Genomic DNA, 10,991 nt, shown 5'->3' with positions numbered 1-10,991 from the left:
TTGTTTGAGTAATTACATCATATACAAGGTTTTGGATGGGGTTTACAGAATAGAGAATAGTGGGCAAAAAGTGCAAAATAAAGAGCTAAAAAAATGAAGAATAGACAAAAATAGGTAAAAGGAATAGAGAATAATGGGGTGTTAAAATGTAAAGAAAAGAGAATAATGGGCAAAGTAGATAAATAATAGAGAAAAATTATCTAAAAATATAAAGAATAAAGAAATTAAGTAACCCCCCCCCCCCCCTCCCTTTTCCCTGATATACAAATGTCATTTCTTTTTGAGACATTATGGTATTTGCAACTTCACATATACCAAACAAAAATTATCTTCAAAGAATATTAAAGGACTCAAAAAAATTTCATTGTTAAGTTACTTCTATAAAAAAATAAGGAGATGTGGTTTGATTGCCAATGAGACAACTATCCACCCAAGTTCAAATGAAGTGGATGTAAGCAATTTTAGGCAACCTTGCGATCAACGATAAGCTTCATATATGACAGTACTGACATTGGATGTGGTGATTTTCGTTTTTATATGGCTTAATACTGGGGATTTTTTAAATTCCTGTTTCATGTAATCAAGAAAATTGTATCATTGGCGGACCCAAGGGTGTTCGGGGGGTTGGAACCCCCCAATCCCCTTTAGTTTCATTTATTTTTTTTTTAATTATACAAACGTTTTATCGTGTTCTGGGAGTTGGAATTCCCCTTTTCAAAATGGTGAGATCTGTGCCTGTTGTATTTTGTAAGTTCTTGATTTTGTAGTGTCAACAATGTCATCATACAAATCTATAAGAAACTTGTATTTTGTTGTACACTTTTATTCATGGTTCAGCAGATTTACCTATAGCCACAAAATTGATGAAAATTAGTACCCCACACGCTGGTCTCTTGTTATGTTACATTCGCTACAATATTGTTTCCTGTGAAAAAAATTGTAATTAATGGTTAATCTTTTGAAATTTGGCCATTATCTTGAATATTGGATATAAATATAATATTGCCATAATTTTAAAGTTTAAATGATTTGCTGAAATTGTGTTTAGAAGTATGCATTTACATCATGGTCTATGTATCAATTGTAAGGTCAATTATAGTATGGATTCCTAGTCTGACAGTGAAAAAGTGATTGAGGTAATATTAAAAGTCATTGCATTGAATTTGTTTCTTTTCCTTTATTGGGTTTCAACAAAGGGATCATGGTACTTGGATTTCTGTATATTGATTGCCTTTATTGCAGTACAATTTTGTACTTGAATGTTCGTGATATACTTTTTGGTCTCCTTGGACAGTGTGGATTTGTAGTAAAATGATAGTATGACAAAAAATCTCTTGACAATATCCAAAGTATTTTTATTGCTGTTCTCCATCTCGTGCTCTGTCATTAAAAGCAGGGAAATTATGCTGCTGATATATTATTTATATTCTAACTTACTTTAAATGTCCATGCAAACTAAATCAATACATTATAGTACTAATGGTTATTTAATGTCAACTAGACTTAAAGTTGATGAAGCAGAAACTTATTGCAGTAGGACAATGCATCTTTTTAAGCCCCTGCCGTAGCAGAGGGGGCATTAAGTTTTACCCTTGAACGTCCGTACGTACGTCCCAAAGTTGGTATCCGTTCTCTAACTTTAGTTTGCCTCAATCAAATGTTATGAAACTTGTACACAATGCTTATTACCACAAAACACAGATCAAGTTTGAATTTTGGTGGCATCACTTTAACTGTTCTAGAGTTAGGTGGCGTCACTTTAACCGTTCTAGAGTTATGCCCCTTTCCAAATGGAAAAATTGCTGAATTTTTTTGTTTCCGTTCTCTAACTTAAGTTTGCCTCAACCAAATTTTATGAAACTTGAACACAATACTAATTACCACAAAACTCAGATCAAGTACAAATTTGGGTACAGTCACTTATACTGTTCTTCAGTTATGTCCCTTTATAACTTTATATGATATGCAAGTGGGGGCATCATCTGTGTCCCATGGACACATTCCCCATTTATTTGTAATGTAATGGGTGTTGTGTTTCTGCCTTGTCAACATAATTCTTATTAGCTTTGCATATCTACAAATACTTGTAATGGGTGTTGTGTTTCTGCCTTGTCAACATAATTCTTATTAGATTTGCATATCTACAAATACTTGAATGTGATTGGTCAATTAGGATTTCATTCTTTGGTTTACTCTTTGATAGACCATATTATTGGCACTACTTTCTTAACAAATGTAAACACTGTATCAATTTCACTGAGATATTTTCAAGCCTGACTCACATGATCAGAATGCTAAGGATCCGAGAAAGGTGAAATTTAATTAAAAAGATTACAAATGTTTGTGTTGAGAATTATAAGGATAGAGCATATTTTTTCTCAAGGTTATTGATGTAGTAACTGGACAATTTTTATCAATAACACTTTACATTTATGTTCTTATTCAGTTCATGAGTGCATTGGCCCATTTTAAACGAAAACATTTCAGACTTTAATGTAAAGCCTGTGAGGGCATCAGCCTATTTTACACATCAATAACCTACAGAAAAGATATGTTTAATCCTATAATATCCTTACATTTCTTTTTATTCATAATGGTCAACGACCTATGTTGATATTAATTTATGCACTATTTTCTATCATTTTTAAGACACGAGAAGTACAAAATTGGATTGTACTAATTATGTCACATTACCTAATAATTAACATGGTCATGCATGTTAAATTGAAGGTACAATGAATACAAATGAAGCGTAGAAAATTAGTCAAATAGTCAATATATGTCCAAATGCTGATTTGGGGTAAAGTTTGCAATCAAACCCCTAAAGTTATTGACTGTTAGCTCTATTGCAGCCATCTTTTCTACCTGTTTTAGTGAGTACATACAAAATAGTGCAGTGATGTGAACATGGTTTAAATCCCATTCATACTCAGGCCAAGCAATTTACTAATGGACAAATACCCAGACATTCATTTTAAAGTATGATGTGAATAGTAATAATAAAGCTTCTCTTAAAAATACTTTGCTGTGGGCTATTTTTATGTAAGTGTTACCCTTGTCTGTACGTCCGTCTTTCCATACGTACGTCCCAAAATTGGTTTCCTTTCTCAAACTTTAGTTTGCCTCAACCAAATGTTATGAAACTTATAATCGAAGCTTTTTACCATAAAACACAGATCAAGTTCGAATTTGGGTGGCGTCACCTTTACCGTTCTGGAGTCCGGTCCCTTTATAACATTAAATGCAAGTGGGGGCATTGTGTCCCATGGACACATTCTCCATTTCTTTTTAATAGAAATAAGCAGTTGTCTTCATATACTATCGTTAAATATGCACACATTATAATATAATTATGACAAACTATCATTATCTTGTCTTAGTCGTTTAAATTTCTTGATTTCTTGAATTTCCCTATATTATGAGTTTATGGGGAATATTGAAATAGTTCTCAAAAACTTCATTTTCTTAGGCAAACAGAGCTAGGCCTTTTTCCTTTCCATCAACAATATCCTACTAACGAAACTGTTTAAATCCTCTTGTTATTTTCCTCCTCTTACACCATTTGTTCTGTTCATCCTCTTACAATCCTTTGTTCTTTTCATTTTGCATTTAGATAAGTTCTTAATAACCCCGAGCATGGAAGTATAATAATGACCGGGAAAGTTATAGCAGACATACTTTGTGTAACTGTATTCCTTTATTATAAAATCCCATTTATATTAGTCACGATTTTCGTATAGAACCTACAATATATTCCAATAAAAGGAAGAAAGAGATACAGCTTGAAATCGAAATAAGAAAGAAGTTTTGTGTTTCCCACAATAGCAGTTCTCTATCTGACAACCAACAGATATCTTATGTCATAAATTATAACATTCTGTACCAATTCTAGACACAAAAGCATATAATAGCGTGCAGCGTGTGGGCCACAGTGTTATATTGAGGTATATAGGAAACTTTTTTCAGAGACAAGTGCCTGTGCGATACATGTTTTAAAACGTAGGCCACAGGGAATGTTCCAGTTAATGCATAAGGAGGAGCATGAACAATTAGCTAGACAAAATGACTGTAAGTTTCAGAAAATTTCGTCATGAAACAATCAGCAATATATTTTTTTAAGCAAGTAAGTTACAATCGTAGGTATAATGGACACAGTTCTTAAACTATTTGTCTCTAAGTTATCAATTGTATGGAAGCTGTCCTTTTCTCTGGTATACTCAATAAAGTTTCACTATATGGAAACCACGTCTGATTTTGTTCCTCTTGAAGAACTTATATGCTATAGATTTTGGCATGGTTTTTATACGACCGCAAAAAAATTTTTGTGGTCGTATATTGGTATGACGTTGGCGTCGGCGTCGTCGTCGTCGTCGTCGTCTGGCGTCGTCTGGCGTCGTCCGAAGACACATTGGTTTTCGCACTCTAACTTTAGTTTAAGTGAATGGATCTCTATGAAATTTTACCACAAGGTTCAATACCACAAAAGGAAGGTTGGGATTGATTTTTGGGGTTATGGTACCAACAGTAAAGGAATTGGGGGCCAAAAATAAGCATTTTTGTAACTTCCAGACATAACTTGTGTGTTAGTGTATGGATCTCTCTGACATTGTACCACAATGTTCCATATCACAAAAGGACTGTTGGGATTGATTTTGGGGGTAATTGCCTCAAAATTTTAGGAATTAGGGGCCAAAAAAGGGGCAAAAAACAAGCATTTTTCTAGTTTCATGACAATAACTTGTGTGTAAATATATGGATCTTTCTGAAATTGTACTACAAGGTTCCATATCACAAAGGGAAAGCTGGAATTGAGTTTGGGGGTAATTGCCGCAATGTTTAGGAATTGGGGGCCAAAAAGGGGCCAAAAAACACATTTTTCTAGTTTCCAGACAATAACTTGTGTTCAAGTGTATGGATCTCTCTGAAATTGTACTGCAAGGTACCATACCACAAAGGGAAGGCTGGGATTGAGTTTGGGGGTGATGAATCATAAGGGGGTTCAAAAAATTTGGGGGGGGATTTTTTTTTTCCTTTTTTTTCTTTTTTCCTTTTTTTTTCTTTTAAAATTTTCCATTTTAAGTTGGTTATTTCTGATTTATATTTAAAAGCAAATAATAATGCTATGGTAGGAGATACACACCAAACAGGATGTGTAAATTATTATATAATAAGTATTGTGCAATAGCAAGAAATTTTCAATTGCACAGTATTGCACAATAGCAAGAAATCTTCAATTACACAGTATTGCGCAATAGCAAGAAATCTTCAATTGCACAGTATTGCGCAATAGCAAGAAATATCCAATAGCACAATATTGCGCAATAGATAGAAATTGTCAATTGTACAGTATTGCGCTATAGCAAGAAATATTTAATTGCACAGTATTGTGCAAAAGAAGATACTTCGTATAAATTGCTTATTTCTTGACCAATTTCAATGGGGTTTTATTCTTGAATTCTTGGGGTTCTTTAATATGCTGAATCTAACCGTGTATTTAGTTTTTGGATTTTGGGCCCCATTTTTAAATTGGTCCACATTGAGGTCCAAAGGGTCCAAAATTAAACTTTGTTTGATTTCATCAAAAATTGAATTATTGGGGTTCTTTAATATGCCGATTCTAACCGTGTATTTAGATTCTAAATTTTTGGTTCCGTTTTCAAATTGGTCTACATTAAGGTCCAAAGGGTCCAAAATTAAACTTAGGTTTGATTTTAACAAAAATTGAATTCTTAGGGTTCTTTGATATGCTGAATCTAAACATGTATTTAGAATTTTTATTATGGGCCCAGTTTTCAAGTTGGTCCAAATCGGGGTCCAAAATTAAACTTTGTTTGATTTCAACAAAAATTGAATATGTGGGGTTCTTTGATATGCTGAATCTAACCATGTATTTAGATTTTTGATTTTTGGGCCCCGTTATCAACTTTGTCCACATTGAGGTCAAAAGGGTCCAAAATTAAACTTTGTTTGATTCATCAAAAATTGAATTCATGGGGTTCTTTGATATGCTGAATCTAACCATGTATTTAGATTTTGGATATTGGACCATAATAGGTGAATGTCCAATTTAAAATTTTTAAGTTCTTAGACCTGTCACCACATTCATTCTGTGTTAGAAACCTATGCTGTGTCAAATATTTAATCACAATCCAAATGCAAAGCTGTATCAAGCTTGAATGTTGTGTCCATACTTGCCCGAACTGTTCAGGGTTCGACCTCTGCGGTCGTATCAAGCTGCGCCCTGCGGAGCATTTTATTTTTTGAGTGATGTAGAAATTCCTATTCCACATATCATTTTTACTAATCGGATTCAGCGTATGGAAATGAAGGAAAGTTGTTGCCTCGTCCTGAAAATATGTGAAATATTTGTCATTGGACATACGACAAACGAAAATCAATGCACACACAAATAAAAATTTAAAATTCTTTCAATGTCTAAAATATAAATTTTTGGTATGATTGAAAATGAGACAGCTACCAGAGGACAAGGATGTAAACAAGCTACAAAATTAGCAAATCTCATACCGTGTAGTAAGCTAACAAGGATATAAAGAAAAACAAATTGTGAAACAATTCCAAAGAGTAAAGTAACGTCTTAATTTTAAGCTAATAACAAAAACAGTTACGGCAGTCAGTAACCAACGACAAGCAGACAACGACAGCCACTGGACTACAGTCGTGAGACAGGCACAAAGCACATGTAGCGGGTTCAAACGTGTTTTTTGGGCGTTCAACCTTCACCTAACCTCGGACAGTGGTGTAACAGTACACCATTGGAACTTTGAAACAGTAAACATTTCGAAAAAGCCTTGTACTAAGTACAAAACACAAAATGACACAAAGTACCGACCCAGGAGTATTTTAAGTTTAAAAATTAGTTCAAAGCCAAATGTCAACTTAAAAATAGATATTGCATTTCATTACTAAAATAACAAGAAGTACACGTCCAACCGGGCTTGAGCGTAAAGACGTTATAAGCAGTTTGGGAAAAACAATGCTTAAATATAGATATCGACGGGACTTACACAGGCACTTGTCTCTGAAAAAAATACCTATATACTTTAATGTATAATGTTTCTGTGAGGACCTAGAACCAATAGATAAATGTAATAGTCCCGGACAGGATGGACCGTAAGTGTTCATAATTGGATAGTAGTATCTGTTTAGTTATGTATTAAACTATATTAATAACTAAATCAATATAAGTACTGATAAAGACATTATTCAAAGATCTGACAAAGTTAAATATTTAAACTTGAAAACTAACTAAAGGGCCGATATGGATCCCCATTTCAAGTCGGAGCTTGTTGCTCAAACCCCAATCAAACTTTTTTAAATAAAATTTCATTATATATGCTTTCTATATAAGTTTCGAATGGAAATATAACGTATCAATTCATGACACGAAATCCCTTCTCGCACTTGACTCGGAAACCAGATTTTTTATTGGTCGATTTTTCTATATTCTTTATTTTTTTTTTGTCCATTTTTCTGTTCATTTGGTCCTCTATTCTGTAAACCCCATCCGGACCCCTATAACATCCTGATGACAAATCATGTCAATTTGTGTACTAGTATATATGGTTTTCAAATGTCAGAGAGTTACAAAAAAAAAACAAAAAACAAAAACACGATCTTGAAATTACTAAGAAATATCTGACTATTTCTCTTGTGACACGATCCAGGATAAATATATAATTTATCTTCGGACGCTGAACTTAAAATTCCTCAGTTATTTTTTTTATCATATCATACCCTATGTATCATGTTTTTTGTGTTCTATTTCGAAATTTTGGGGTCCTCAATGCTCTTCAACTTTGTACTTGATTTGACTTTGAACTTTTTTGATTCAGGCGTCACTGATGAGCCTTTTGTAGACAAAACGCTCGTCTGGCATACAAAATTATAATAGATATAAAAAGATGTGGTATGAGTGCCAATGAGACAACTCTCCATAGTCTGGTATCTTTGATGAGCTTTTTCTTCTTCCATATTTTGTAACCACATATCTTCTGATTCTTTCAGCTTACTGCTAGGAGGATGTTATTGATTGACTTTTTTCTAATTTGCTCTGTATTATCTATGCGTTTCTTCTTTTATGAAGTACACACGGCACGTACATACGTCATTTGCATACGGCACTTACATACATAACACTACAAATTGTTTTATATAAGAAAAGTGGCATAAAAAGGAAGATCCCAGTGGTGGGGAATGAAAATCGTTAGCCGAAGAAAAACAGACAGATATATAACCATGGCAAAAACAAAAGGATGCATAGACAAGCAATAGTCCACAAAAAAACACAGAGCTCAGAAAACAACTGACCACAAGAAAATACAGAGCATAGAAAACAACAGTCCAATAGAAAGCACAATTAAAGCACATAAAACAAGTCCACAAGAAAATACAAAGCATAGAAAACAACAGTCCACTGGGAAGCACAAAGCACAGAAAACAAGTCCACAAGAAAATACAGAGCATAGAAAACAACAGTTCACTGTTCACTAGAAAGCACATTAAAGCACAGAAAACAAAAGATTGAGCAAACGATCCTACCGAAAAGAGAGAGAGAACTCGGGTGCCGGAGAGGTAGGTAGTTCCTGTTCCACTTGTGGCACCCTTCGAGTGGCTCATTTTAATTATATATTTTATGGGTGAAATTTCACAGTAAGTGCTAGTAAGTAAGTAAAGTAAGTAATGTTAAAGTCGGGTTTTCATATATTCAATCAACATAGAGCATGAACTCTTTAGAGCTCTCTAACCGACTGATATATATATATATATATATAATAACTCTTTAAATAGCAACATATATACATTTACACCAAAGTGTCGTTAAATGAAATTGGACAACCTCACCTGCATTTGTCAGGCTTTTCAATAACATATGGTCAAATCGCTGAAAGTCCATGCAATCAATTCAAGCAGCACATTTGACTGATAAATACGGAGCATATGCAACATATAAAGCAAATCAAATATATATATATAAAACACGCACAGAGTGCTCGTGTTTAACTCTATTTAATCCTTCCTGTTATATGTCACGAAGTAATGATATATTTAGTAGCAATATTAACATAGTTTCAATTAAGAAGAACGACAACTCGAGTTCCTCTTACGTACAAATTAAATCCTTATATATTCATCTTCGCTAGCCAATTAAGGGTTACGATCCGACCCGCTCCTCTGCATGTGAAGAGGAGCGGGTCGGATAGTTTCCCTTGACAAGCGAAGACGTGTGTATTAGCTAGGACTATTATACTTATGTATTATGTCATTATAGTCAGTGCATTTTTCTTTTCTTTTTTCGGTTCATCATGAAACTCAACTGACATTTTCAATATTTGTATTATGTAACAGAGCATGTAGTGTTGATTTATTTTTGTATATTCACGGTATCAGAAGTCCGTTAATGGACTTCTAGTTGCATCCAATTCAACAAGGAGACAGATTAATATAAGCACTTGTTGCTTGTTTCAGAATCGCATTTCCACAGTGAATGTGAATCTGTATTGTATAAGATGTATTTAATTTCATAATAAAAAAGTGTTTACACTAAAAATCAACACAAAAATGGGTAGGTTCCGCAAGAGTCGACGCTGGGAAATGAGAGTATGTTGATCGGCCTAAGCATGCATGAAATATTTGCCACTTGACGTTTAAGCAACCAACAATTAATAAATCAATCAATGAGGGTATGTTGGATAAGGCTTAGATTTTGCGTTGCACCAGCTCACCTACAGACCCAGACAGTTCTTCATCTAAATGAATTGTTGGTTCATACACAAAAAATGACATTTTGTTGAATTCTGATATTTCCTTTATCGAAATTTTCAACATAAACAATGATAAATAGATTGGAACTGTTAATTAATCGGATTAAACATAATAAGTCTGAAGGGCCGGTGATCCACTCCTTATCTGTTTGGTTGCATGTGAAGGTGCAAGCTCGTAACCCTGACTGGGTTAGAGCGAATGTAGGATTACATTGTCGTATCTTAATCTCATTGCAACAAGACATTTCCACGAATACAAACAAACGGTCGCTTTGGGTACTTCCCTATTTTTTTTTTGTTATAAATGATCATAAATATATTTTAGATAAATTCCTTCTTTTCAACATATTTTCCTTATTATTTTGATGTCCTGCATAGTCCTTGATTATATGTATCATATGTCTCTGTAGAGTCCTGTAGAGACGTAGGTCTAGTTGCTATACAGGATGATACAGGCCTGCTAATACGAGGGTCGTAATGGGGTACCTTCATGACGAATGACGGTAAAAAATCTTGCCAAATGACGCTCACGGTAATTTTTGGTGCATGACGATAAAATGTATATTTTCTTTAAGACGATAACGGATAATTATTTGAGACCTCTGACGAATGAGGGGGGGGGGGGGGGGGGTCGGACCTTTATCGGGACTCCGGGATCGGGTGTTTTTAAGCTCGGGATTTCGGGATTTATCCTTTCGGGATCCGGGAATTCTTTTTTTCGAATTTCGGGATGTCGGGATTTACATTTCTTTTAATTCGGGACCTCGGGATTTCATGTTTTTAAGCCCGGGATTTCGGGATCAGGACCCCTACGACCCCCGTCGCGAATGACGAGAAGGATATTTCGACGAATCATTCATGATAAATTTTTAACCAATTTGACGCTAACGGTAGCCGAAAACGACCGTTTGACGCCTGACGGTAAAGGGCATTCCTACCCTCTAGTATAGCCTATATATAATTCTAAAGGCCCTATGCAGAGACATATATACGATATATATACACATATGTATATGTCTCTGCCCTATATGATAGCTATATATATGTCTCTGATGATAGTAATTATCTCTGATCTACGATCACGCATAAATATATAATGAAAGGTTGTCAATGTCCCAACCGACTGTGATTAGGTTAATAAATTTAATTAGACCCAATTTCAAACAGTAAAAACTGCTGAAGATATCTGATGCGCCAGAACCAAAGTGT

The sequence above is a fragment of the Mytilus californianus genome, unplaced genomic scaffold (genome assembly GCF_021869535.1).
Source record: "Mytilus californianus isolate M0D057914Y unplaced genomic scaffold, xbMytCali1.0.p SCAF_4, whole genome shotgun sequence".
Taxonomy (NCBI): domain Eukaryota; kingdom Metazoa; phylum Mollusca; class Bivalvia; order Mytilida; family Mytilidae; genus Mytilus; species Mytilus californianus.
The sequence above is the reverse complement of the archived record's forward strand: the minus strand, read 5'-3'. Positions refer to the sequence as shown.